Source organism: Acomys minous, assembly GCF_964271855.1.
Source record: "Acomys minous genome assembly, chromosome: 14".
In the NCBI taxonomy this organism is placed as follows: Eukaryota; Metazoa; Chordata; class Mammalia; order Rodentia; family Muridae; genus Acomys; species Acomys minous.
In genome coordinates, this window is record NC_140496.1 from 17412538 (window position 1) to 17439501 (window position 26964).

General features: G+C 48.4%; 1 protein-coding gene and 1 long non-coding RNA gene across 5 annotated transcripts in view; one reads left to right on the plus strand and one right to left on the minus strand.

The window, feature by feature from the left end:
- The first annotated feature begins 2213 nt into the window (after positions 1-2213).
- Positions 2214-26964, plus strand: part of IL34 (interleukin 34) — a 56674-nt gene continuing 31923 nt past the window's right edge. The window contains exon 1 of one of the 4 annotated variants that reach the window (XM_084756702.1): positions 2214-2382. The gene's annotated coding sequence lies outside the window, so the exon portion shown is untranslated. Of the gene's footprint in view, positions 2383-14262; positions 14285-26964 lie in introns of those variants that run through there. The other 3 variants (XM_084756699.1, XM_084756700.1, XM_084756701.1) reach the window with 3 other exon arrangements.
- Positions 11780-26964, minus strand: part of LOC311583289 — a 34263-nt gene continuing 19078 nt past the window's right edge. The window contains exon 3 of the long non-coding RNA XR_014774448.1: positions 11780-12022. This is a non-coding gene — a long non-coding RNA (uncharacterized lncRNA). The remainder of the gene's footprint in view (positions 12023-26964) is intronic.

Here is a 26964-nt window from a genome sequence, read left to right on the forward strand (position 1 = left end):
AAGCCAAAACAAACACTGCCTGGGGGGAAAAGAAAAAAGAAAAAGAATCCTGAGATAGCCTACCTCTATTTATGGCCCTTGCCCGGCTCTCACATTTGCAACCCACATTTTTTTAAGTTTGTGGTCATATATAGGCATGTGCATAATGTGTGTGGGCATATGCGTCCAGGGGACAACTGGTAGCAATCAGTTCTCTCTAGCATGTGGGATGTGTGGATCAAACTCAGGTTTTCAGACTTGGCAGGGGGTACATTTACTGGCTGAACCACCTTGACAGCCTGAGAGCTTTTTTTTTTTTTTTTTTTTTTTAAGAGATGTTTTTTCTGTGTAGCCTTGGCTGTCCAGGCTAGCCTCAAACTCACAGAGATCCATCCGCCTCTGCCTCCCTGAGTTCTAGGATTACAAACATGCCCCACCAAACCTGGCTGCAGTCAGCACTTTCAACTGCCGAGCCCTACGCTCTAGCCACTCCCTCCTACCTGCCAAGAATTGCTTTTGATAAGATTTGAGGAGAATTTCATAGGTTCCTTTGAAAGGCCATAGTGATGTGTGTATATGGGACATGGGAGTAAACTAATATTTGTTATGGGCTTCAGGGCCTGGTGCTGTCACAGAGACACACTGGGGACCCTTCCTCTAAGGAGCCAATTCTGTTTTTGTTTTTTTTTTTTTTGTTTTGTTTTGTTTTATGGTTTTTTGAGACAGGGTTTCTCTGTGTAGCCTTGACTGTCCCGGACTCACTTTGTAGACCAGGCTCAAACTCACAACGATCCACCTGCCTCTGCCTCCCGAGTGCTGGGATTAAAGGCGTGCGCCACCACACCCAGCAGGAGCCAATTCTGTAACTAGGGAAAGGCAACTTTACCCACAAAGCCTTGAGAAACATCTGCTAGAGACCATGTGTCAACGAAGTCTGTGGAAAAGCACTGGACAGTGGAGTCTGATAACTTGAATGTGGCTGTGGTAACAGGAGTGCTGACTGTCCTGAGGGTGGTCCTCGCTCTGGAAGACCTGAAACCGCCTCTGTCCTGAACTACCAGCCCATGAATGGGACACTTGGAGGAAAGGGCACCACACCAGCCAGGTCAAGAGGCCCTGAGAGGACACAGTAGTGTCCTGTGGCTGTGTGCCCGTCTCTACTTCTTCCTGACAGAACAGACTTGGCAGAGCTTTTGTGCAGGGTCTGCGTGGTGTAGCCATTGCAAGGGGGTGTAGAGGTGAGAAATTAGCTGGGCACATTCCAGTGTGGGCATATTGTCTTGTTGCAAGTTCAGGGAATCCAGTTTTCTCAATCTAATTAAGAAAGCCTTTCTTGAACAACGCCATTCATTAGCATTTAGAATAGGGCGAGCCCTTGTGTCCAGGCCAGCATTCCCAGACTAAGCTTTGTGGAGTTAAGGGGGTGGCCCTTACTGAGAGTCTGTGTTCATGGTGAGGAAAGCACAGATAACCTCTCTTGTTGATAACTTGTTCCTTCTGACTCACCACCACTGTGATGTCCAATGGTGGAGGAGCTGAAGGATCCTTCAAGGGATGGGGGATGGAGGTAAGCACCCCTAACTACTCCAAATACCTTCATAACATTAGGGAAGTGTGGCACATACCTATAATCCTAGCACCCCAGGGCAAAGCTCTAGACCAGCTGGAGTTACATAGCAGGTTTGAAGCTAGCCTGGGCTACATGGAGAGCCTATCCTCCCCACCCCTCCACACACACCCAAAAAAGTTTGCTATAAAAACTTGGCAAAGAAAGAGGTACAGCCCTGCTGCATAGGGCTGCTCTGGCTAGTCACCATTACCGGGTAAGCAGAAGTGGCTGTGTGTGCAGGTGTGGTTCCAGAGGTTCCCAGGAGGGCTGTCTCAGGCCTTGTAGTTAGACCTCAGTAACCAGCTGTGGAGTGTTGGGTAAACACACTTCCCTGAGCTCAGGTCTGTCTGTAGATCTGACTGGGTCCTCGGCAAAAAACGCTCCTAGCCACCATCAGCTGTTTTCAGTTTTGTAGTGAGAGACTCCAGGGTTAGGGTTATTGGAGAGAACCTGGAATTTTCCCTAAAAACTAGTCCAGTCCACACAGAAACTAAAGACACCCCCAGATTCACCCTCAGGGCTGTCCCCTAGCCTTGGCTGTTTGAGGCTCCCTCCTACTCCACACTCCAAGACAGGCTGGGGCCACAAGGCCCCGCCCCACCCTGCCCTTGCTGGCTCCCATTCTAGAATCAAGTCTGAGCTGCTGTAGCTTGTGTTCCCCACCCTCTGACGGGAAGACTGCATTGTAGGCTGAGGGGCCACCACAGCCTCTTCCACATGGTACCTGCTCCAGGTCCTGAGCTGCTTACAGCTTCCAGCAGTCCGTAGAAATCCACATCCTGACAGGTGCGCAGGTAAGCATTTGGGGCTTGCTTTCACATGGCAGCTGTCCCACCCCGACCCTGCCCCCTCTGTCCCTGGTGGATGCCTTCCCCTCATTGATTTAACAGCCGGAGAAACTTGAGTTGACAAAGAAGGTGCTGGCTAAGAAGCTGTAAAATGGTGTGACCTGTCTTGCTACGGGGTTTCATTTTTGTTTGGTTGGTTTTGGTTTTTGAAGACAGGGTTTCTCTGTGTAGCCCTGGCTGTCCTGAACTCACTTTGTAGACCAGGCTGGCCTTGAACTTAAAAAGATGCACCTGCCTCTGCCTCCCGAGTGCTGGGATTACAGGCGTGCGCCACCACACTCAGCTAGGGGTTTGTTTCTTCAACTTTTGCTTTCACAGCCTTGGCTGGAGAAAAACAGAGTCATGTAACTATCAAATTGACTCCCCTGTGTTCCCATCTGAACGTTGTCAGTTGACAAACCCACGTCCTGAATTGGTTTTGGCTTCTTGGGAACTGAAGATTGCTTTAGGTCTCAGTGTCCCATGTTCATGAATCACTGCTTGTATGAAGTTCCTTGTCAAAAATTGAGGCTGGCTGACATGGTGGCATACACCATGGGAAGTGGAAGTGGGAAGTGCAGGTGGGAGAATTAGTTATTCTTGGCTACTTAGCAAGTTCAAGGCCAGCCTTAAGTAAATAAATAAATAAACCTGTAAAGGAGAGGAAAACTTGGGTCTGGGAGAGAGCTCAAGTCAGTAAAATGGTTGCAAGGTACTGAAAACCTGTGTTCTTTCCCTAAAATCTGTGTGAAGGAACACTGGGCATGGTGGCATGTTTGTAATCCCGATGCTGGCTGGGCAGTCAAGCCTGCTTTGCTAGTTCCAGGCCAGTAAGAGACCCTGTCTCAAAGAAAGATGGGCAGTGACTAAGGAATGACACATAAAGTGGTTCTCTAACCTCTGCATTGCAACATACACACATGTAAAATGGCAGAGGTGCCTTTTCTGTAACATGGAAATGTGAACACCCATGCACGCTCGGCATGAGCCAACACAAGTAAACATGTGCTACTTAGCCTCTTTGTCAAAGCTTTGCGAAAGGTACCAGAGTAAACAACAGAGACAGGTAGAAAATGCATCCATTTTCTCAGGCAAAATAACTTCTTTTTTTGGCCCTTTTTAGCACCACTATTCTTTTTCCGCCCTCTTCAGAGCATATTCTCCACCCAGAGTAAATCCTTAGGGCAAAGAACAAGGACTTTTTTGTGACGCTGCTCACGTTGCACATGGGTTAGCTTCCTCTCAGGAAATGACAAGACACAGTTATTCATTGCTGGTCCCCTTGGTGCGCTGATGGCATGGATGGGGACTTTTGTTCTCAGAGGATTTTTCAGGAAAGAACTGGGAGCAGTGTTGCGTAGTGTTTAGTAAGTTGCTTTGTATGCATGTAGCAAGCTGATCTTGAGCATTCACCTAAACTCATGTTGTTGTGCCTTGATTTGAGTATAAGAGAGAGGTTAGGAAGGACCTTGGGAAACAGAGGTAGTATGCATGAAGTTTCCGGCACATCTCATGCCTCAGAAGCATCCAAAGGGCTCTTCCAGCCTGGGACTTGCCCTGGGTCATTCCCAAGCTAAGCTGAGCAGGATGAAAGTCTGGGAAAGGTCTGTTCCTCTCAGCCCTTTGAACTGAATAAAATCTGGGTGGCTGATAGAGGACAGTGTTAGACTTTTTTTTTTTTTAACCTCTGCCTCTCCTGAGGCCAGAAAACTGGGTGTCTGGATCAAACCTCCTTTGGATGACCCCTAGGTTCAAGCCTCCCCCCACTTCAAATCAGGAGTACCATCCCTCACTTCTTTGTTTGTTTTGATTTTGGTTTTTTGGTTGGTTTGAGGTTTTTTTTGGGGGGGGTGTTTCTTTTTGTTTTTGTTTTTTTTCGAGACAGGGATTCTCTGTGTAGCCTTGGCTGTCCTGGACTTGCTTTGTAGACCAGGCTGGCCTCGAACTCACAGCGATCCGCTTGCCTTTGCCTTCCGAGTGCTGGGATTAAAGGCGTGCGCCACCACGGCCCTGGCCTCATCCCTCACTTCTATATTAGTTACTTTTCTATTGCTGTGGTAAAACACCATGACCAAAGCAATTTATAAATGAATTTAACTGGTTTACATTTCTGGGGTATTAGAGTGTATTCTTTTTTATTTTATTTATTTATTTATTTATTTATTTATTTATTTTGGTTTTTCAAGACAGAGTTTCTCTGTGCAGACTTGGCTGTCCTGGACTCACTTTGGAGTCCAAGCCAGCCTCAGACTCACAGCCATCTGCCTGCCTCTGCCTCCCAAGTGCTGTGACTAAAGGCGTGTTGCCACCAGCTAGAATCTATAATGGTGGGACACAGGAATGATGGCAGGCCGCTAGAGCAGCAGCTGAGCGCTCACACCTAGATCCTCAAGCAGGAGCCAGAGAGTGCACTAATAGACACCTTGGAGGCCGCCCCTAGTGATTTACCTCTTTCACTGAGACCACGCCTCCTAATCCTTCCTAGTGTTCCCACCAACTGGGGCTCAAGTTCAGCTACACAAGACTTATGGTGGACAGACATCTCATTTAAATGACCACACCACCTCAGCCACCTTCCACAGCATAGGCCTAAGAGATCTCAGAAGAAGTGGCAAGAAAGCCCTGGAAACCTGTGGGCGCTGCTTCTGGTCTCCACTCTGCAGCAGCTATAGGTGGATTGCAAGGCATACATGTGGTGCAGCATAATGAGCCTTGGTTGTGCAGCCAGCTAAGCTGGATGGATCCCAGAGCCCTCTGCAGCACTTACCGCATCTGTGGGCCCTCACTATACCTCAGGTGCCTTTTCTGTGACAGGGAAATGTGAACACCTGTGTGCGGTCAGCATGAGCCAACACAAGTAAACATGTGCTAGTTAGCCTACCTTTGTCAAAGCTTTGGGGAAGGTACCAGAGTAAACAACAGAGACAGGTAGAAAAACGTATCTGTTTTCTCAATCAACAAACATAGGAAGGTAGCTGGTCTTAGTATTGGGAGCCCAAGACATAGGAGGCTCTTCTGCTTTTGAGACAGGCATATAGCTTGTATGTAGAAAGTGGGGACAGGACCCTGCTCTCTGGGTTTTGAGGAAAGTTCTATGTGGAAAAAGAATGCAAGCAGCTGACTAGACAGGCTGGGAAGACAGGAATAGCGGTGGCTGACACTGAGTAGAGTTTGGGTTGGGATGACAAGTTCTGGTGTGCTTCCGAGCTGGGCGAGGGAAAGGGGACAAGCAGGGGAAGACACTGGTGAAGGGAGAACTTCAACTTGGCTTCTGCCATGTGGGGTTTAAGGGCCCACTGAAATCCTGTGCTGACAGCTTCCAGGGGTTGGATAGTATTGGGCGTGTGGAATATATCCAGCCTAATATCCCCATCTCAGGGGGCTTGGGTGACACCCAAAATATAGTGGGAGCCTCAGGAAAGGCCTGGCCCAAGGAAGTTGGGACCGAGACTCTGGGGATCTGGTTTGAGTCCCTTTACCAGAACACGTGGGTCTCTTTAGATGACAGACTAGGACAAGGAGGTTTCCTACAGCTCTTCCAGAAGTCTGTAGAAGGTCTGCAGAAGACACAGCGGCTGTTGTCTCTACTCTAAACCCCTGCTCCGGAGACTTTTCTGTCCTGGGACTCTCTGACAAGGCTGTGGGAGGAAGAGACATCTGAGAGAGGCTCTGGAACTCTAAGAACTTTGTCCCCAAGCCTGGCGCAATCCCAAGGGAGTTCCGTGCTCTCATGTCAGGCAGGCTTGCATGTGAGAGCTCAACTATGGAGCATCTCTTGGGGCCTGAGCTGTATTTGGCCTGGGAACTTTACCCCTTAGGCTTTCCAGAGGCTTCCACAATTGCTCTAGCTGCAGAAAAGCCCAGAAGTGGCTGCTGCCTCGGCCTGGAGAACCAGCCAGGCTGCCCCTGAGCCCCTCTCCAGGATGGGGGTTGTGTGTGGGTTGGGACATGGCTCTAGTTCTGGTGATGAGGCTGAAAGGTCAGACAGATGGGCACTCCCTGGCAGCTACAGAGGAAGACACACTTTAACACTTTAAACACACACACTTTAACGCTTTCTGAGTTATCTGCCTATCAGCTTCCACAGCCCAAGAAAGGCTAAACTGTGACCCAAGATTCCACACCCAGGACCCAGCATCACGTCTGGCCTGGTCACTCACGTGTCCTCTTTATCATGCCCCTCCCTCTAACAGCACGTCAACCCTCCTTCATCCTCAACACCCAGCATGTTCCTGCTGCTTCTCCCTCGCTGAGACAGGGTTTCTCTGTGTAGCCTTGACTGTCCTATACTCGCTTTGTAGACCAGGCTGGCCTTGAACTCACAGTGATCCGCCTGCCGCTGCCTCCCAAGTAATGGGATTAAAGGCGTGCACCACCACGCCCGGCTCCTGCTCCTGCTTCTTTGTCTTTCCTGTGTCCTTGGTGTCTCTTTGCAGGTAGGTTCTCGCCGTCTCAATCACTTCTCCATCTGCAGTTCTGCAGTAGTGTTGAGTGCATGTACACTGCTGTGCAACCGATCTTGCAAAACAGAAACTACCGACTAACAGCTCTCCAGCCCCCTCCCCAGCTCCTGATGATGACCTTTACTCCTCTCTCTCTCTCTCTCTCTCTCTCTCTCTCTCTCTCTGATTTTGACCACTCCTTTAACCGAAGTTGCAGTCCCTTGTGAATGGTGCATTTCACCTAGCAAAACGTCCTCAAGGTTTCTCCATGCTGTGGAATGTGGCAGGATTCTCTTCCTTCTTCAAGCTGAAAGACAGTCCCCTGTGTGTGTGTGTGTGTGTGTGTGTGTGTGTGTGTGTGTGTGTGTTGCATACATATACATATGCATTTCATCTGTCTATAAACTCTCCTGTTTCTCTGTGTGTAGCCCTAGGCAATTTGGTCTTGGCACCAGAGACCTAGGTTGCAAGTACATAGTTATAAAAAAAAAAAAAAATACAAAATGAACTGAAGTCAACACTATGGCAGGACACTGAGCCCTCTAAGAAAGCTATTCTAAAGGGTCCCCACTCAGTGCCCAGCCTCGCCTCAAACTCACCATATAGCCACGACCTTGAACTTCTGATCATTATGCCGCCACCTCCAGAGTGCTGGGATTATAGGCATGTGCCGTTACACCCAGTTTCTGCAGATCAAACCCAGGGTTTCCTGCATGCTATGAAATGGACTCTATCTGAAGCCCTGGAGGTTCCCATTTAATGGGATAAAGTGGCTCCTGGTCAAAGTCATACTTGTCCTCAAATCCTGTAACACTGAGCGGGGCTTGAGCCTAGGTCCCAGAGAAGTCAGCATCCACGAAAGAATGGTGTGAAGCCGTGTTCACTCTCTGGTCGGGAACGAGGGTAGACTGTGGCAGCTAGCCCAGCAACTAGCAGAGCATTGGTACCTGAACAATGTTGCCAGGGGCAGGAGGAGCCAGCCTGGGAGAGGTGGACAGGAAATCAAGAGCTCACAGTATATGAGTTCAAATTCTATACACCAGCTTCTGGCTGCCTCAGGTAGCAGCTTACCCTGTCCCTGGTTCTCAGGGGGGAATAGGACCCGTGGCACAGCTGAGTTGAGGATTTGAGACTCAGTCTCTTTAAGTCAGCGCTGGGCATGGCCAGTTGTGAACTTGCAGCTGCTGTTGCAGCTGTCATTGTGTGTAAGGCTGGGGGGGGGGGGTGGGTAAGGTTTGTTTGAAACTCCCTGGTGACCTCTTTTGCTGCATGTAACCTTGCCTGGACTGAGCACATTAGAAAGGCACAGTGGCTCAAGGACACACTGGCTTTGTCCTCATGTCACGTGGGAGTTTCTCTGCGGTTCACCAGCCCCTCCTGACTTGCTTCCACTGCTAGGGAACTCACCAGTCCATGACGCAGATGACGCTCCACCCTGCTAACTGCCTCTCACTGAAAGCCTGCTTTCTTGATAGGGACTTTCCAGTGTGTGGAATCCACCCATTCATAAACACTAGAAATCCCCTGAGCAGAGCCCCAGGTCACCCCAACCCAAAGTTCTTCACAAACCCCAGTCTCTCCCACCCAACTCTGAGCAACTCTTGAAGACTTAGCAACTCTTCGGGTGCACAGGTCTGCAATGCTGCTTGAGGCCGGAAACTCGGCTTCCACAAACGTGGCACAAATGTTCACGTGTGTTATCCCACTCAATCCCCACAAAACTCCTGTGAGAAGAGTTTTGGTTTTTATTAAAAAAAAAAAAAAAGTAGTTAAGATGAGCAAGAGCTTCATCCAGATAAGTCAGTAGGGTGCTCGCCTAGCAAACACAAAGCCCTGAGACCAGTCCCCAGCCCTGCAGAAGCTGGGCATGGTGGCCAAGATGGCCCCTGCACTCTGGGTGCACACAGGGCACACTGAGGTAATTGATATCTTCTTGCGGTAATTACTTTTCAGCGCACAGTTCAGTCAGTGGTGTCGAATGTTCATATTGCTGTCTAACTCCCACCCCCACCTACCTCCAGAACTTTCTTAGCTTGCAGAACTGAAACTCTTGTCTCTCCACTCTCCTCTCATCCCCGATGACTTCAGCAATCTAGTCTCTGGTTCGCTAATCCTACAGAAGTGGGGTCATACAGCTTTTATCCTTTTGTGTTTGGCTTATTTCACTTAGCGTAATGTCCTCATGACTCATCCATGTTGGAGCATGTGACTGCATTTTCATCTTTTTATTATTTTTTTTCCCTTCTTGGTTTTTCGGGACAGGGTTTCTCTGTGTAGCCCTGGCTATCCTGAAAACTCGCTCTGTAGTCCAGGCTGCCCTTGAACTCACAGAGATCTGTCTGCCTCTGCCTTCCGAGTGCTGGGATTTTATGGTGTACACCAACACCACTTGATGCATTTTCTTCCTTTTTAAGGCTGAATAATACTTCTCTGTACAGATAGTTCCTGAATGACTTATCCATTCCTCTGTGTGTGGTAGGCTGCTTCCTGCCTCTTGGCTAATAAGAACATGAACACGCTATGAACATGGTGTATAAATACATCTTGGAGACCTTGCTTCTAATTCTTTTCAGTACATATCCAGATGTGGAATTGCTGGATATGACAACTCTTTGAGGAACAGCCAGTGTCCCCTTGCACCACCAATGGGGCATAAGTGTCTAGTCTCTTCATATTGTTTTCTCTCTCTTTTTTTTCTTGGGGGGGGGTTGTGGTTGTGGGGTTATTTGTTTTGGTTTGTTTGGAGCTTTTGGGTTTTTTTTGTTTTTTCGAGACCGGGTTTCTCTGTGTAGCCTTGGCTATCCTGGACTCACTTTGTAGACCAGGCTGACCTCGAACTCACAGAGATCCGGCTGCCTCTGCCTCTCAAGTGTTGGAATTAAAGATGTGTGCCCCCAAGCCTGGCATAGTTGTGGTTCAGGACTCAGGGACCCAAGAACCCCATCTGGTAAGTGGGGCTATTTATTGGCAGAGCAGATAAGGAAAGTGACCCAAAGATCAGTGCTGGCCGCTGGGTCTGAAGGCAGTAATGGGGTGCCCGTCCCTGGCTGTGGAATTACAGGCCTCTGCATGCATTCTTTCTATGGCCTCCTCACTATCCTGGGTGGAGTTTTGGGAAGGCTACTGTATGATGGATGGGAAAGCTGCCTAGGGGTTCTCCCAAAACCCCACAGTGGGTAGAGGTGGCACCCCTCTCTCCCCAGGCTCCTTTCCTCCTCCTGCACTGAGTGCCATGCTCTGTATTCTTCGGTGCCTTCTCTGGAGGGGCTGTCCCGGGTGACTGATGAGGCATAGGCTGCAGACCAGCTGGACCCGAGCCAGGTGCTTTCCGTATCGTATCTCCTGACAGGCAGCAAAGTGGCTTCGTGGCTGCTTGTAGGGAGAGGCTGTGGCTTGGTCTTACTACTGCCCCTCCCCTCTTGAGGGGCGACAGAAAGGCACTCCTTTCTCTGTCCATGGAAATGGTGTGGGCATGCTATTGCTTACTGTTACACAACAGTGTCAGAGTTCTAAACTCTTGACCCAGGCCTGTGGGGCATGGCTGTCAGGAGGAAGAGGAGGGGGAGGGGAAGAGGAGAGAGGAGGAGACTGAGCCAAGTGTTAGAGGTACATGAGATCTTGAACCTTGCCCGTCTGCCTGCAAAACCCATGCAATTTCCGGAAAAATTAACGTTTAAAAAAAATTCTTGCCAGGGCCTGGAAAGATGGTGCAGGGACTAAGAGGACTGTCTGCTCTTCCAGAAGTCCTGAGTTCAATTCCCAGCCACCACATGGTGCCTCATAACCATCTATAACGTGATCTGATGCTCTCAAATGTACATAAGACAAATAAATATATCTTTTTAAAAATAATTCTTAAGCCAGGCACGGTGGAGTCTGCCTTTAATCCCAGCAGAGGCAGAGGAAGGCGGATCCATGTGAGTTCGAAGCCAGCCTGGTCTATAAAGCAAGTCTAGGACAGCCAAGGCTACACAGAGAAACCCTGTCTTCAAAAAAACCAAAACCAGGGGCTAGAGAGATGGCTCAGTGGTTAAGAGCACTGCCTGCTCTTCCAGAAGTCCTGAGTTCAATTCCCAGCAACCACATGGTGGCTCACAACTATCTATAATGTGATCTGATGCCTTCTTCAACAGATAAAGCACTCATATACAATAAATAAAATAAATAAATCTTTTAAAAAAAAAGAAAGACCAAAACCAAACCAAAAATACCTTTAATTCCAGCATTCAGGAGGCAGAGGCAGGCAGAGCTTCCTGAGTCCAGCCTAATCTACAAATTGAGTCCAGGACAGCCAAGGCTACACAAAGAAACCCTTTCTCAAAACAACAACAACAACAACAACAAAACAAATCTTAAAACTAACGAAGGATGGGGTGAGCTCAATGGTAGAGCACTTGCCTACTGTGCATAAGGCCCTGGCATAATCCCCAGCACCACAAAAATAAACTAGAATAAATCAAGGACACATAGCTGTAGTCACAGCACTCGGGGTGGCGCAGGGAGGGAGACCGAGGCAAGGCAAGAGGATCAGGAGTCATCCTTGGCTACTCCGTAAGTTGGAGGTCAGCCTGAGCCATGTGAGATCCTGACTCAGACAAAACAAAACAAAAAACTAATATGTGTGTGTGCGCACATACACACACATATACATATGTACAGATTTAGATTCATAGAATTGAGCATATTTGAAGTGGACCTGCCCTCCTCTAAGACTAGATGTTCTGGGCTACAGCCAGGGCAACCTACCCTGATATAGTCAAGCTCAAACACACAGAGTCTTTATTCAGATTTAGAATCTGCAGGGTGCCCAGGTAGCCTCTCCAGCACCAGATCCACCAGGCTGCAGTCCAGCCTGTCTCCCTCCCTCCCTCCCTCCCTCCCTCCCTCCCTCCCTCCCTTCCATCCTTTTGTCTTCTGACCCTTTAGCTGAATCAGAGGGCTGGGATGGGGGAATGTGGCCTTTCCCTTCTGCCTTCAGACTCCTCCTCCACTGTAGAGCTGGCCGCTGGGCTTCTGAGACTGCATCTATGTAAGTTTGATGACTCCCTACTTGTTTGCTGTGTGACTCCAGCTCCAGGGATCTGACACTTTCTTCTGGCATCCATTGGCACCAGGCACACATGTAGGCAAAGCATCCATCCATACAAAACAAACAAGCAAAAACCCTAAAAACAAAAGACATAATAAAATGATTTTTCAAAGAATATTATCTATGATAGCTAAGTGCGGTGGCCCATGCCTGTGACCCCATCATTCAGAAGCCAGAGGCAGGAAAATACCGAGATGGAAGCCAGGCTGGAGCACACAGTGAGTTCCAGCCTGGCTTGGGCTTACATAGTAAGACTCTGTTTTAAAACAACAGCAAAGCCGGGCAGTGGTGGCGGCACACGCCTTTAATCCTAGCGCTTGAGAAGCAGAGGCAGGTGGATTGTTGTGAGTTTGAGGCTAGCCTAGTCTACAAAGTGAGTCCAGGACAATCAAGGCTACACAAAGAAACCCTGCCTTGAAAAACCAATACTACTACTAATAATAATATTAATAACAACAGTAATAATAATAAAAACAGCAAAGAGGGGCCCATGTGGTGATGCACATCTTTAATCCCAGAGGCAGAGGCAGGCAGATCACCATGAGTTCAAGGCCAGCCTGGTCTATAAAGTGAGTCTAGGACAGCCAGGGCTACACATAGAAATCCTGTCTTGAAAACAACAACAACAACAGCAAAGAATACTATTTCTCTGCTGTGTTTCCATAGGAGAGTGCAGGTATTGCTTCACTTGTGTCAGCTTATTCCCATTAATTCGCAACACAAGTGATGGCACACAAAACCAATTAAAAGAAAACAAGAGAGTGAGCCAGTGAAAACAACTCTCCCAGGCTGCTTGTCAAAACTTAAAGTGAGTGTTGCATTAGCTTTCAGACATTTAAACGTACCCAGTGTACTTCTGGATCCCTGGCCCAGGAATTCTGCTTCCTGCTGAGAGCACATAAAGCTGGCAGTGCAGACAGTCACTGAAGCATAGCTTGTATAAGATTTAGATTACAAAGGGGGCTGGTGGGATGGCCAGTGGCCAAAGGTGATTGCTGCCAAGCTTGAAGATCTGATCACTCCAACCCGCATCATGGAGGAAGACCCTCAACTCCCCCGAGCTGTCCTCTGACCTACACATACATGCCTGAGCAAGCACACACGTGCATGCGCGTGCGCACGCAAAAGCTCTTAAACAAATGAATACGTGTAATACAAAATTAAGTACCTAAGAAAAGGACAAGATTGCAAAAGGCTAATGCTTGGCAGCAGGAGGCAGATTCTGTACAGTGGTGCATTTAGCAGCTGGTGAGAGAGGGAAGGTGGGATACAGACATCCAAATAGACTGAGCGATGTATGAATCAGCATTCTGGTAGCTTCCAAGGCAGACATTTTTTTCCTTTCTTTCTTCCAGTTTTGGAAATGAAAAGTCTGGAAGCAGAATATCAGCAGGCTCACACTTCTGAGGGCTCCAAAGGAGAGTCCCTTCCTAGTTGATTCTTGGCCGTCTCTGCTTGCTGCATTTAACACTCTATGGAGAGTGGCTCTGCTATCGGACGGCCTTTATGTCTACTTTTCTCTTCTCTAGTGAGGACAGCGGTCACCTGATTTGGATCACACCTTAATCTGGCTGCATCGTAATTAGTGGCATCCATAAATATTCTTTTGGTTTTGGTCATTTTAGACAGAGTATCACTCTGGAGTCTCAGCTGATCTGGAACTTACTAATTCAGCCCAGACTGGCCTCAAACTTGTAGCCACTCCCCTGCTTCAGCCTCTGGGTCATTGGCATTACAAGGCATGGAAGTCAACTCTGCAGAGATTGGCTCCAAATCAGGTCACATGCTGAGGTTCCAGGTAGATATGTCAGGGTGCCTGCCATTTGACTCAGCACACGCATGTGCAGTGTGATACCCTTGGAGGCAGGGAGGTGCCTGGGTGTTTTGGGGGGGGGGGGTAACTGGAGGCTCAGTGGACACACACACAGAGAAGCCTCTGGAAGAAAACACAGAAATGCCTGGACTGTGATGGGGTGGTGGGAAGGGGCAGGAGTAAGGCAATTTCGCACTGTGCTCCCTCCTGCCCTCTTGAGGGCTGAGGCTTGGTGCCTGCAGGTCTTCAGCTGTGTGAAAGCAGGAGGCTGGGAAGGGGAGCGTCATAGCTGGTAGAGCCCAGCGGCTTGCCACCCCAACTTCTGCTGAGGGGGCCATGGAACCTGCAGATCACTGAGCCTGGTGACAAGTGCTTCTGAAGATTCTAGAACAACCCTTCACCCTAGGCTGGGTTCCACACTAAGGAAATCAGCTTCAGCCATTCCTTCCAGAAGAACTGGGCTCCTTCCTATTTTTCCTCCTGACTTCTCCTAGATTCTCACGAGTGGTCTGTGAATGGAAGGAGGTGAGTTCCCATTTCTTGGCTTTGTGTTGTTTGTTGTTGTTGTTGTTGTTGTTTTGAGACAGGGTCTCCACTTGTCTATGTATACGAGATGACCTTGAACTGCTGATCCTCTTGCCTCTACCTCCCGAGCGTTAGGATTGCAGGCTTGTACCACTGTGGCTGGTTGGAGTGTGCAGTGCTGGGCATGGGACCCACAGCTTTGTACATGCTAGGCAAGCACTCTGCCAACTGGTTTCTATTTGTGAGGTCCCCTCTCCACCTCCTCCCTCTCGGTGCCTGTTCGGGCTGGTAGAACCATCTCTCTTCCCCTTGGCTTCTTGCTCACTATGACTTGGCGTCCCTGGTGGTGCCAGCTGCTGGGCTCAGAGTTTTTTCCATCTTTGTGTGCCAACCCCCTGGGCACCGGAGAGAGGCTCTGCTCAAAGATGCTCATGGAGTAATAGGCTTTCTCGCTACTGTTCAGAGTGAAATGGGGACTTCAGGACCTGTTTGAGAAGTGTCTGCTACCAGGTGGATGTGGGGTAGGGTGGGAAGCTGTGTGTAACTAGGGCAGACTAGAGCTATGGTAAGGAGAGTGGAGAATGAGGAGGCTGGGACTGCCTCCTATCTGGGGCCCCAGACCTTCCCATCCACTTGGCCTAGAGATCAGGGACCACAGTCACACTCGCCCATAGCCACCAGTGCAGATGCAGGTGCATAGAAAAGCCACTCTTTCCCTCCCCAACAGGCTCTTCAGCATTCGTTGCTTGACTGTGATGCTCTGAATTAGGGGCCTAGAGTCTGAGGCGCCTCTTATTTCAGCAGGCTCAGGAGATGCAAACCTGAAGGAGTCATCAGTTCCGTGGCTTGTGAGTGTAGCAGAGTGTGAGTTTAGCAACCGAGGCCAGAGCTGGAATTAAGAGCGCCAGGCCTGGGGATGGGTGTGGACGTGACGTCCTCAGCAGCATCCAGGGAAAAGTGAGACAGGGACCCAAAGTCAACAAGTGTAAGGCCAAACCCGCAGCCAGACCCCTGCAAGCTGGGGGCGGGGAGACACTAAGACAACAACAAATCAAAAACAAAGCTGCTCTGTTCACCAAGAATTGCATTTCTCCATTGTTCCCCTCCAGGAACATTCTTGAAATGGTGAAAAAAAAAAAATGACCAAGCAGCTCAGCCCAAGTCCCTGGCATCTGATCCGCTGGACTCAAAAAGAAATGTGTGTATGCGTCTATGTTTGTATGTGCACATATGTGCCTGTGTATGCCTATGTAAGTGTGTGTGTATGTGTGTATTTGCATGTGTGTCCATACCAGTGTACAGGTGAATGTGATTTCTTTACTGGTGAGGGAGGGGAGGGCATTCGTGTACCCACTGCAGCAGGTGCCAAGGGCTGCTGGGCTGTGGCAGGATGGGGGCTTGAACCCCAGAGGTCCTGGCTGCATGGAAGACTGTCTGTCCCTGTGGGGATGGGAGCCTTTTGGGCCTCATTGAAAATGAAGACACCCCCATTTGGGGGCCAGGGAGGCTAAGAATCTCGGCTCAACCACTAGCATTCCCCCCGTATGTGAGGGTCAATTTATGGGCAAGTCTCTTTGAAATTTTTTCTTTTTTTCTTTTTTTCTTTCTTTCGAGACAGGGCTTCTCTTTGTAGCCTTGGCTGTCCTTGACTCAATTTGTAGACCTGGTTGACCTCAGACTCACAGAGATCTGCCTGAACTGCCTCCCCAAGTGCTGGGATTACAGGTGTGCACCACCATGCAGTGCAGTTGTTTCTGGCCTTTGTTGCTAGAGCATTGAAATATAATAGGTTTGTTTGTGTTTTATGTGTACGAGGATTTTGCTTGCCTGTATGTGTGTGTACCGTGTGTGTGCATTGTCTGCTGAGGCCAACAGAGAGCATTTGATTTTATGGCACTGGAACTGAACCCAGGTCTTCTGCAAGAGCAACATATACTCTTACTGCTGAGGTGACTCTTCCACCCCTTGAGTGTGTGTGTGTGGGGTGTGGAGTCAATGCCACATATGGAGGTCAGAGGACCGCTCTGGGGGTTTGGTTCTTTTCTTCCGTTACATGGATCTCAGGGGTGAAACTCAGATCTGCAGTCTTGGTGGCAGATGTCCTTACACACTGAGCTCTCTCACCAGTCCTGGTGTGTCCTTTTTAAAAAAAAGACAAGGTCTAATGTAATTCAGGCTGCTCAAATGTGCTACGTAGCTAGCTAAGAGCAACATGAAGCTGATCCCCTGCCTCTGCCCTCCAGGTGCTGGGGATACAAGCATATGCCACCCTACCTAACTTAAGATATTTGTATTTTATATTTTTGTGTGGTGCTTTTGTGTCCTGCAGCTTTGCAAACACATTCAGTAGGTGTGTAGTTTTATACACTCCTTAGGGGTTTCTACATAAATAACAGGATTGTTTATACATCAGGACAGTCAGCTTCTTCCTTTACAGTGTTTGTGCCATTGGCTTTTTGTCTGTTCACTTTATGTTTTATTTTTATTGTACTGGCTTGCCTCTCCTGGACAAGGCTGAGCACAAGTGTCAAGTGCAGACACCTTTAATCCCAACACTTGGGAGGCAGAGGCAGGTGGATGGCTGTGAGTTCATGGCCAGCCTGGTCTACAAAGTGAGTCCAGGACCAAGGCTACACAAAGAAACCTTGTCTCAAAAAAAAACAAAACAACAACAACAAAAACCTAAAAAACCTCTTAGCCAACTGTGACTGTGAGGGCGCCTCATCCACTGCGACAGCAGCTAGACTGTGAAAGATGCTTTTCTCCAACGTCTAGAACAAAAGACAGATATCTGCAATTTTTAAGTTATATTTTTTGCTTACCTGTGTGTGCATGTGTGTGCATACATGTGTGTACCATGCGCATGTGTGGATTCAGAGGACAAACTGTGAAAATCTGTTCTCTCCTTCCGCCAAGTACGTCCCAGCCAGGCCTCAAACTCACTATGTCATTAAAGATTGCCTTTAACTTCGGTTCTTCCTGCCTGGGGCCTCCTGAGTGCTGGGGTTCCAAGCATGCACTCCCATGCCTTCCTTGTGCACGGTTGAAAAGTTTTTCCCACCTCTCTCACTGAGGGCTCACCATTTTTTTTTAAAGATTCATTTATTATTTGTACAGTATTCTGCCTGTATGTGATTGTGAGCCACCATGTGGTTGCTGGGAACTGAACTCAGGACCCTCTTCTCCTCCTCCCCCCCCCCCCCCCCCCGAAGAACAGACAGCACTCTCAACCTCCAAGCCATCCCTCCAGCCCTGAGGACTCTCCATCTTAAATCATAGGAAGCAGAGAGCCTCCATCTCAGGCTCTGCTTCTGTTCCCGAGAGCCCATGTGCTCTGTGGCCTGGAAGCCGGGGCTCTGTGATACCCCAGTGATACCCCAGCCTTTCCCCAGTTCTGACAGTCTCTAAAACCGATTTAGTCATGTCTCACAAGAAACTCACAGCTGGGTGCGTTGGCATGCCCATAATCCTAGCACTCAGGAGGCATGGGCAATATCACATATCCTGTATATCATATATTTACATTATGATTTGTAACAGTAGCAATGAAGTAACAACGAAAAACATTTTATTGTTGGGGAGGGGTCACCACAACATGAGGAACTATATTAAGGGGGGTGCAGAATTCAGAAGGTTGAGAACCACTGGCTTGGAGTTTTGGCTTCATGTACTGGCTCAGATGAATTTACTTCTGGGCTGGAGGCAGGACCAGTGAGTGTCCTAAGAGATGGCAGCCACTCTGCATAACCTGCTGTCATTGTGAGACAGTGGCCTTGGGTAACGAGCTTGCTTTTGCCCCCAAGCCCAGTTTTCTCACCTGTAAAACAGAGTTCAGTGTCCTGGATCCATGGCTCTGACGGCGCAGGCTGGTACACCGTCAATACCTGCAGCAGTGGGCACTTGTTGGACAGTCCAGTCCGTGGGCCTCAGCTGCCCTGAAGTGCATCCCTGAAGGCAGAGCCCAAGGCCCTGCTTTCACATCGCTTCTTGCGTAGTTCCTTCTTATTACAATGCTTTGGAAGGAACCCAGGGCCTTGCAAAGCTAGGTGAGTGCTCTCCCACTGAGCTAACCCCCCAGCCGCTGCCTCCTTCTTCTTTGAGAGGGGGGTCTCATGTAGCCCAGGCTGGCCTGGTACTTGCTCTGTAGCCAAGGGTTACCTTCATCTCCGGATCCTCCTGCTTCTCTCAAATGCTGAAATCACAAGCGAGCACCTCCATGCCCATGCTGGGAATCGAACCCAGGACTTTATGTCTCTTGGGCAAATGCTCTACCAATTGAGTTCCTGGCACTTTCACAAAAAAAATTATTTTTAGACAGAGTCTCACTTAAGTTGCCAAGGCTAAGCATGAGGCAGCCTGAGCAGTCTTCTGAGCAGCTAGAATCACGGGGCTCTTAACACCTGGTCTGTATCTCAGAAGCCTTTTAAGTACACTGATTTTTTTTTTCTTTTCAATACAGAGTCTCTCCGTGTAACCTTGACTCGCTTTGTAGACCAGGCTGGCCTCGAACTCACAGCAATCCGCCTGCCTCTGCCTCCCAAGTGCTGAGATTAAAGGCGTGCACCACCACCGCCCAGCCAGCACACTGATTTTTATTGTTGGTTGCTGTTGTTGAGACAGGGCTTCTCTGTGTAGCCCTGGCTATTCCGGAACTCACTCTTTAGACCAGGCTGGCCTCAAATTCACAATCAGCCTTCCTCTGCCTCCCTGGGTGTTGGGATTACAGGTGTGTGCCACCAACGTCTGCCTGCACACTGAAGTTTTAAGAGGCAGCTATTAGCCCTAATATCAGACATAGCCAAAGCTTGACCATTGCATCTGCTGGGTGCAGAGAGGTACAAGCATGTGCGCCATGACACATGTGTGGAGGCTGACCTGCAGGAGTTGGTTCTCTCCTTTTCCCGTGTGGGTCCCAAGGTTCGAACTCAGGTCATCAGGCTTGGCAGCAGGTGCCTTTACCCTTCTTGCTAGCTCTTGTTATTTGTGTGCATGAGCCCATGAATATGCACATGAACAGGTAGCGATTCCCTTGTCCTTAAAGACCAGAAGAGGGTGCCTGCTGAACTCTTTTCTCATTCTCCACCTGGTCTTTGAAGCAGGGTTCCTCACTGAACCTGGGGCTTGAGTTTGGCCTGACAGGCTGGAAGCCAGCAAGACCCACAGTCTTTGTGTCTCCCCTGTCCCCACTTGGGGCTGGGGTTGCAGGTGTGCAGCAGAGCAAGTGTGGTGTCCCTTTCCCATGGGCCCCTGCACCTGCACTTCCCAGCATGTCTTCAGTGTTAGGTTTCTCAGAGGCTGAGCTGTCCCAGCTCTTCTGAACTTGCCATGTCTCTCAGGAGCAATATCCCTGTTAAGATGTATCTAGTGGGCGTTAGTGAGCTGTTACAAGTAAGAAAACTGCTAAGGAGTGTTGAGCGTTATGGGATGACAGATTGCCCTAATGACAAACAGAGTGGGAACTAGGTAGGTATTGTGGGTCCGGACCAAAGCTTGGGAACTCATGAACCCTTTATCTATTTAATATTTTGATTAGGTGATGTGTTTGTGTGGTTTAGACTACGTGACAAAGAACAATGGTGAGACGTTCTCCTCCCACAAACATCCCATTACCACTCAGTCCCTGCCCTTGCCAGGTGGCTGGCTTTATTTATTTATTTTAGTTTTAGTTTTTTTCAAGACAGGGTTTCTCTGTGTAGCTCTGGCTGTCCTGGACTCCCTTTGTAGACCAGGCTGGCCCCGAACTCACAGAGATCTGCCTGTTCAGGCATGTGCCACCACGCCTAGCTGACAAAAAAAAAATCTATTAAATGACAATCATTTCCCGGCAGAAGGCCCATCAAACTGTAGACTTAGTAGGGAGATGGCTCAGCAGTGAAGACCATGCCCTGCTCTTCCAGAGGACCTGAGTTTGGACTCTAGAGCCCTCACCCAGCAGCTCACACGCACCTGTAACTCCAGCCCCAGGGGTGTTTGAGTCTGTCTTCTGGCCTCCGTGGGGCACCTGCACTCACGTGCACAGACACACATACAGATATATGATTAAGAAAAGAAAGTAAGGGAGCTGGAGAGATGGCTCAGCCGTGAAGTGCACATATCGCTTTTCAGGAGGACCCAAGTTCAATCCCAGCACATACATTAGGTAAATCACAACCACCTAGAAGTCCAGCTCCAGGGAGTTCCAAAGTCTCTGGCCTCTGTAGGCATCGGCACCCAGCACGTATGTACACATAACTATAACCAATAAAAATGAAATTTAAAAAGAAAACTGAAATCTTAGAAAACTGTAGCCCTAACAAAGATCAAGTTGTTTATTATTATTATTATTATTATTATTATTATTATTATTATTATTATGGTTTTTTTGAGACAGGCTTTCTTTGTGAAGCCTTGGATGTCCTGGACTCCCTTTGAACCCACAGCAATCCGCCTGCCTCTGCCTCCCCATGCCCTGCTTCGAGTTTTACTTTTATTTTAATATTTTTTTAATTTTTAATTATGTAAACATGTTTATGCCTATATGTGGGTATATGCACACGAGTACGAGTACCCACAAGGGCAGGAAGAGGATGTGAAATTCCCATGGCTCTCACATTACAAGGGCTTCTGAGTTGCCCTGCGTCAGTGCTGAGAGGTGACCTGGTGTACTCTGCTAGAGCAGCAAGTGCTCTTAACTACTCAGCCCCCGTTCCAGCCCCCGTTTTATTTTTCTCTGTTTAAGTTTTAAAATTGTGTGTGTGTGTGTGTACGTGTGCATGCATGTCCCACAGTGCATGTATGAAGGTGGGATTCGGCTCTCTCTTCCACCATATGGATGTTGTGGAGGGTACTTGGGTCGTTAGGGCTGGTAGTAAACGCTTTTCTACTGGCTGAGCCCTCTTATGGGCCTAGATCGTCTCCCTTTAAAGATGCATTGCTTGTGAGAAAACTCTGAGCTGCGGATGTTTTACTCCTGAGTGTGACTTACCCTAGCAGAGTCTTTTTTTTTTTAATTTATTCATTTAATTTTTAAATTTATGTGCGTTGGTGTGAGGGTGTCAGGTCTTGGAGTTACAGATAGCTGTGAGCTGCCATGTGGGTGCTGGGAATTGAACCTGGGTCCTTTGGAAGAGCAGGCAGTGCTCTTAACCACTGAGCCATCACTCCATCCCCCAGAGTCTTTTTTTTATGTACATACAGACATGTAGCTAAATATTATAAAGTGCTTTGCTCTGCTCGACAGCATGCAACTAGATTTGGTAGGCCATGTAAGCAGTTCTGCTGCAGATGATCCACTGCTCCAGTGTGCTGAGCATTGGCACTGCTTCCCACCTGTCATCAGAAGGCATAGAAAAGAACCTTGCCCACTTGGCTTTCTGCAGGTGTGGACCAGACACGCAGGGTGGCCGGGCGTGGTAGCAACCACGCCTTTAATCCCAGCACTCGGGAGGCAGAGGCAGGTGGATTGCTGTGAGTTCGAGGCCAGCTTGGTCTACAAAGTGAGTCTAGGACAGCTAAGGCTACACAGAGAAACCCTGTCTTGAAAAACCAAAACCAAAACCAACCAACCAAACAAACAAACAAACAAACCAGACACGTAGGGTAGCTTCCCAGACACGGGATTGAGCACTAGGTATCTGATTTAAGCAATTCTGAGAGAGGCTGCCAACTTTTCCTCCACAAAGTCGGCATCAAACTACACCTTGTAACAGCTTTAGAAGATTTATTACTTTGCCATATCTATGGGCTCAGTTGCCAGGTCCCTGGCTCTGTACCAATCTGATACATGAACAGTAATGACTTGGTATGGCCTTCCTTTGAATGTGTTATGAAAGGACTTTGATTTATAGTGCATTTAAGAACCCTCTCTGGCTTCTTCTCCTTGGTGACTATCTGTTGTATTAGCTTCCGAGGCAGCGTGACTGTGAGGCAGAGTCTAACCCCACACGGACACCAAATACAGCCCAAATGGATGACTATATATTTCCTTGAGTTATTTCAAACTACCCTGGCCTATTCATTTTTCTCCTAAATGTTAAATTACATGTGTAATTAGGTATTTTATTTGGACTTGCTGTAATTAAAAATTCAAGTATTACGTGCACATGAAGAGAGAGTAATTGGCAATGAGTTATCACACAGAGAACACACCTGGTGAACTACATCTGGAGCTAGAATGTGACCTGCAGGAAGATGCCCCTTCAGCCCTGGGAGTCACTCACTAGCTGATGTGACTATGGAATGTCCCCCACAGTCTTGGCTGGAGACTTGATCTCCAGCAGGTGGCATTCTTTGATGGTTCTGGAAACTTCAGGAAGTAAGTCCCAGGGTTCCTGGCTTTGGAGACTATGCAAGGCTAGCAGTTCTCTCATCACTTTTGACTTCCTGTCCATCAGAGGAACGCACATGTCCAGTATCTCCGCATGCTCCCGTCACACGATGCTTTGCCTCACCTTGGGCCCACATCAGCGAATGAGTGCTCTGAAACCCTGAGCCCAAGTGCACCGGGGAGATAGCTCAGTTGATAAAGTGCTTGGCATACAGGCATGCCGATGTGAGTTTTGAGCCCCAGAACCCATTTTTGTGGTCTTTGTCATTTTTAAACTCTGGGCGTGACGTTGCACACTTGTATTCCCGGTATGAGGGATGTTGAGACATGCAGATCTCTGGGGCTTTCTGACTAGACAGCCTAACTTAGCCAACTTAGTGAATTACAGACTAGTGAGAGAACTTGGCTCAAAAATTAGATGACTGGCCAGTCGTGGTGGCGCCCACCTCTAATCCCAGCAGTTGGGGCTGGGGTGGGGTCGGGGGGAAGAGGCAAAAGGATTGCTGTGAGTTCAGATCACTGTGAGTTCGAGGCTAGCCTGGTCTACAAAGTGAGTCCAGGACAGCCAAGGCTACACAGAGAAACCCTGTCTCGAAAAACAAAAAAACAAAACAAAACAAAACAAAAAACCAAAAAAACCAAATAATTTAGATGACCGGGTAGCTGGAGAAATGCCTCAGAGATTAGGAGTACTGACTGCTCTTCCAGAGGTCCTAGGTTCAATTCCCAGCAACCACATGGTGGCTCACAAACATCTAGACTGTGATCTGATGCCCCTTTCTGGCCTACAGGTGTACATGCAGACAGAGCACTGTATTCATAATATAATAAACAAATCTTTTTTAAAAATTAGATGATTGGCACCTGAGAATGACAGCTAAGGTAGGTTTTCTGGCCTTTATACAGCATGTACCCACACATGCACACATACAGTATATATTTTTAATTAAAGTGTTTTGTTTATGTTATTCATTTATTTATTTAGGTTTTTTGAGAAAGGGTTTCTCTGTGTAGCCTTGGCTGTCCTGGACTCGCTTTGTAGACTAGGCCGGCCTCAAACTTACAGAGATCTGCCTGCCTCTGCTTCCCAAGTGCTGGGATTAAAGGTGTGCACCACCACTGCCTGGCAGCTGGTCCATTTTTATGTTTAGATATTTTCACCTGGCTTTTCTCCTCACTGTATTTGTGATAATCTTGGATGTTCTAGGTTTGTAGTCATATTATCTATAATGGGACTGATTTACTTCCTCCTCTTTAATTCTTATGGTTTTGTTTTTGTTTTTGTTTTGGGGGGTGCGGTTTGAGACAGGGTTTCTCTGTGTAGCCGTGGCTGTCCTTTGTAGACCAGGCTGGCCTTGAACTCACAGCAATCCTCCTGCCTCTGCTTCCTGTGTGCTGGGATCAAAGGTGTGCGCCACCACCACCCGGCCACAATGAGGTTTCTTAATATTGCACCATCCTTGTACTCCTGGTATCAATTCCTTTCTGTCCTTTAGTGTTCTGCACTGCCCATCTGGAGAGGCTCTTTTAACTGAGTCAGTATAGCCGCTGTGGACTGTCCTGCAGACACACGCGGAGTTTGTAACTGCATGCTACATCTCTTGCCCTGTAGTAAGCAGCCGCTGGCTTGATTCCCTCCCAGGAACCCTGGCTCCTGGTCCTCCCTGGAGTAATGAACGGACAGGGGGAACTGGAATTGCCCACCACATTGGGAACCTCTCCCTGACTCTCAGCTCAGTCATTTCTAGCTCAGCCTTTTGTTTTGTTAAATGTCACCACAAAACAAACCTCAGCATATTAAACCTCAGAAAGCATAGCCTAAGAGCCTGCATCCTGTATACTCTGTTCTGTTTATGTTTAGAGGATGCCCCGGAAGGCTTGGAGTCTCTGGTTTGTTCTCAACTTGGGAGTCATCGCTGTAATTGTCCCAAGAAAAATAAAATATGGGTAAAATGACTAAAAGGGTCTGAGCTGTAAACAAAGGAGAGCCTTTGGGTTCTCAGTGGTCACATCTCAGGATGTGGCTTTCACCCAGTGGGACAGCCCAAAGGTTAAGACAGCAGAGTAGGGGCTAGGGAGATGGCCCAGAGGTTAAGAATGCAAATGGTTCCTGCAGGGGGCCTGAGTTAGGTTCCCAGCACCCACAATGTGAAGTTAACAAGCAGCATAACTCCAGCTCCAGGGAATGCCTCTTCTAGACCCTCAGGAAGGACCATACTCACACACACTCAAACACACATTCATATATTTTTAAAAAAAATTTTAAATCTTCAAAGGGACAGTGTTTACTCTGGTATGATAGTTTATGCCTATAATCCCACTGCAGAGAGCTGAAAGTTTGAAGACCGGCTGGCTACATGGCAAGACCCTGTCCCAAGAACATAACAAAGAAGCCATCGTTGGGACCGAGGAGACAGCCTTTCTCTGTGTAGCCTTGGCTGTCCTGGGCTCATTCTGTAGACCAAACTGGCCTCGAACTCACAGCGATCCACCTGACTCTGCCTCCCAAGTGCTGGGATTAAAGGCGTGCACCACCACCGCCCGGCTTCCTGTTGTTTGTTGTTGTTTGGTTTTTCAAGACAGGCTTTCTCTGTGTAGCCTTGGCTGTCTTGGACTCACTTTGTAGACCAGGCTGGCCTTGAACTCACAGAGATCTGCCTGCCTCTGCCTCCTGAGTGCTGGGATTACAAGCATGCACCACCACGCCCGGCCACTGAGGATCTTTCTAGAAAATGAATCTATGAGCAAACAGAAGCCTCTCAGTTCCTAGGCAGGCCTCTCTATGACCCTTAGTTCTGGGGACAGCAGCCCAATGCAAAGGGACTCGGGTTGCTTTTGGATGCTGCATCCATGAAGTGGGTCTCTTAGGCCGTGCTACCCATGGGCTGTGTGACATTGCTATCTGAGGAGGTGCAGTGGGCATTCTGGGTAAGGAAATATTTCTGACACTTTTTTAAAAAAAGATTTATTTAATAAATAAATAATATTTTATACCTGTGACCGCTCTGCCTGCATGTATATAAGTGCACCAGGCACTTACTTGGTACTCACGGAGGCCAGAAGAGGGCACCGGGGTTTCAAGCCACTACCTGGGTGCTGGGAATCCTATCTGGGTCCTCAAAAGAGCAACAGATGCTCTTAAGTGGCTAAGTCAACTCTCCAGCTCAGAAAGGGTATTTTTACATGCTTAGGGGATGTAAAGGGAGAGGCCCTGGGCCGGATCAGGCTAGGCAGCACCCAGGTAGGGCAGTCTTCAGATTTCTGAGCAATACTCCATGCTCCAAAAGGGGTTCTGCCAAACTAGGCTGAGCACCAGCCAGGGTGAAGCTTCGCCAGCTCGCCGTTTCCAATGAGCTCTTGTTTATTTTTACACTCAGAAGTATAGCTTACTTAAAATAACGCCTGTAGAACCTACGAGTGCAATTCGCTAGCGTGGTACTGTACTGTATACCGTCAACTTGATAGCTTATTATAGCAACGCAGCTGTGTTCTCTCACAGGTCTGGAGGCAAGAGATTCACAGGCAAAGTGTCAACAGGGCCCTGTTCTATCTGCAGGCTGGAAGGGGGAGGACCCTGCTCCCTCCCACCAGCTTCCGGTGGCAGCGGCGGCAGCTCCCCGTCCTTGCGCGTGTAACTCTCCGTAGGCATATGGTTTTCTCTCTGCCCCTCCTCCCTCTCCTCACGAGAGCCGGAGGTGGCATTCACTGCCTAGCCAGTAAAGGCAACATGACAATTACATAACCGCCACTCCAGGCAAGAAATGGAACGTTTCCAATGCCCCAGAGTTCTGTCCCCTTCTAGTCAGCTCCAACCAGCACTGCCCATCCTGGGTGACTACAGTTGGTATCTATGACTATAAGTAAGCTTTTTTTGGGGAGAGGGGGTTTGAGACAGGGTTTCTCTGTGTAGCCTTGGCTGACCTAGACTTACTTTTTAGACCATGCTGGCCTCGAACTCACATCGATCTACCTGCCCCTGTCTCCTGAGTGCTGGGATTAAAGGTGTGCGCCACCACACCCGGCTTATAGGTAAGTGTTTAAAAACAACAACAACCCTATTCTTAGGGCTGGAGAGATGGCTCAGCGGTTAAGAGCACTGCCTGCTCTTCAAAGGTCCTGAGCTCAATTCCTAGCAACCACATAGTGGCTCACAACCGTCTATAATGAGATCTGGTGCCCTCTTATGGCCGGCAGGTGTACATGCAGGCAGAACACGGACTACATAATAAAATAAATCTTAAAAAAAAAAAACCCACAACTATTCTTATATTCAAATAACTGCAATTACAGAGCATGTGAAAATGTACGTCTGGCTTCTTTCCCTCAGAATAATGTTTCTGAGCTTCACTCCTGCTGTTGTGCGGATTAGAAGCGT